Source organism: Stegostoma tigrinum, chromosome 8 (assembly GCF_030684315.1).
Source record: "Stegostoma tigrinum isolate sSteTig4 chromosome 8, sSteTig4.hap1, whole genome shotgun sequence".
In the NCBI taxonomy this organism is placed as follows: domain Eukaryota; kingdom Metazoa; phylum Chordata; class Chondrichthyes; order Orectolobiformes; family Stegostomatidae; genus Stegostoma; species Stegostoma tigrinum.
The window spans coordinates 22534190-22536489 of NC_081361.1; the positions used below are offsets into that span (position 1 = coordinate 22534190).

The window sequence follows — 2300 nt, forward strand, 5'->3', positions numbered from 1 at the left end:
CTTGGCTGAATGGGTTGACAAAAACGCCAATAAATGCAAATTCTTTAAAGGGGAAGAAAAACAAAGTTGCTGGAAAAGCTCAGCTGCTCTGGGAGCATTTGTGAAGAAGAAAACTGTGTTAATGTTTTGGGTCTGGTGACCCTTCATCAGAGCTCTATAAAGGGGTCTTGTGGTTCAGTGGTAGCGTCCCTACCGCTGAGCCAGAAATCTGAGTTTGAGTTCCACCTCTGCCAGACAAGTGTCATCATGTGTCACAACATGTTGATGAAGAATACCTAGAAGGCAATGGGCTAAGTTCTACAAAATGGGATTAGAATAGGTGGGTGCTTTATGACCAGCACAGACACAAGGGGCAGTGCTGCAAAAATTCTCGTCATGTTGCCTCATTCATGATGGCTAACCGAGTTATTGTGTAACCCGGGTTTAGTTCTTCCTTCGCTACACAAAAAGGGAACACCAGATGAGTACCTGAATCTCTGCCTTTGTGAGCGTCGGCATATTTCAATGCTTCAGCCAAGATGTTGTATTGAGATTAAATTCCATTACCCACAGTGTAGACACAGGCCCTTCGGCTCACCAATTTCACACCGCCACTTGAAACATCCCACCCAGAACCATCCCCTACAGCTCACACACCCCTGAACACAACCAGCAATTCAGCATGGCCAACCCACCTAGCCTGCACATCTTTGGACTGTGGGAGGAAACCAGAGCACCGGGAGGAAACCCATGCACACACGGGGAGAATATGCAAACTCCACACAGACAGTCACCCGAGGTTGGAATCCAACCTGGGTCCCCGGCACTGTGAGGCCGCAATGCTAACCACTGAGCCACTGAGCCACCCCAAAATGTGCTGCACTGACCGGGAATCGAACCCAGGCCGCAGCGGTGAAAGCGCCGAATCCTAACCACTGGACCACCAGTGATGCTAACCATCTCTCAAAGACAGCAAGAACTGCAAATGTTGGAGTCAGAGTCAATACAGTGTGGTCCTGACCTGACACGTTGATTTTCTTGCTCCTCTCATGCTGCCTGACCTGCTGAGTTCCTTCAGCTCCACACTGTATTGACTGTTGTATTTATCCATCAGACCATGGGAAATGTTTGTGCATACCTGCCTGGCCTCGCAGATTTACTTCCGTTCAATGTAGAAATATTCTACCCACAACCCAACACACTGATAGATATGCAACAAGCAGCATGGTTATAGCTTCAAACATATAACCAAACATGTTCAATGGCTTAAGTAGCAGCAATGCTGATAACTTCCCTTTAGTTACCCGGAGAACTGCTTTACAGCATAGTTATAACAAAGATACACCATTATGGAAAGATAAATCAGATTTACTTGTAAAGCTTCAAGATTAACTGCTTCAACTTGAGAACGTTTCATTCCAATATTAAACATAAAGGGATGATTACCTTCTTCTTTGTTACTTTCAGTGTTTTGTGTGTCAGTATTTTGTTCTCTTTCAAGGTGCTGTTGAGGGCGGCAAATTTTGAAGCTCCATCCTGAAAATGTACATAGAAAACCAGCTATTCATTCACTACATCTAATCTATATCTCCCATAATATCAAATGAGATAACAGATGAGATTTCAAAACTCAAGCTTTTATTGTAAAAACATTTTACAACGCTAAAGCCTTATGTCAACATTTGGCCAATTCAAACTCAAGAGGTGATAGCCAGGCAATGATATTAGGAAGTGATATTACAATTTATCCCACGCACAATAGTTTATCACAAAACTAGTATCAATGTTTAACCCATAAAACAATCACTTGGCAACTATTTCAGATTCCCATCCAAGTGTGCAAATCAAATTGTTGGACATGGTGAAGTTGCTGCTTCAAACTGCATTTAAAATGAGGTTTCAAATTATATTTTCTGAGATTTAAAAACACAACAGTGAAAATGATGATTGCTGGCTCACTCAGGTGAAATTCACCAGACAGTCACATTTGGGGAAGTATTTTCAGAAAATACGCTATGGTATATCAAGGTGGTATCTTATCACTACACTCAGTGTCAACTAAGGATCGACAGTAAGTGTTGATATGGTGGCCTTGCGAATGGCACACCCATATAAAGTAAAGCTTAGCAAGCCATATTGCCAGAGAACATCTGTGTAATATGCTTAAAGATTAACGAACCATGCATCGATATTCACTGTACAATCTGGGAGACAGCATTATGGAAGTTAAACAACTGTCCAATCTTGAACTCAGATTTTCCCATGTATATTTATAGAAATTGACACCACAAAAGCAATCATCCTGCACAACACACGTTTTT

The 2300-nt window shown here is 42.2% G+C and overlaps 1 non-coding gene across 1 annotated transcript; it reads right to left on the bottom strand.

The window, feature by feature from the left end:
• Positions 1-857: 857 nt before the first annotated feature.
• trnae-uuc (transfer RNA glutamic acid (anticodon UUC)) lies at positions 858-932 on the bottom strand. The gene has a single exon. It is a non-coding gene; the product is annotated as a tRNA-Glu (tRNA).
• Between the last annotated feature and the right edge of the window lie 1368 nt (positions 933-2300).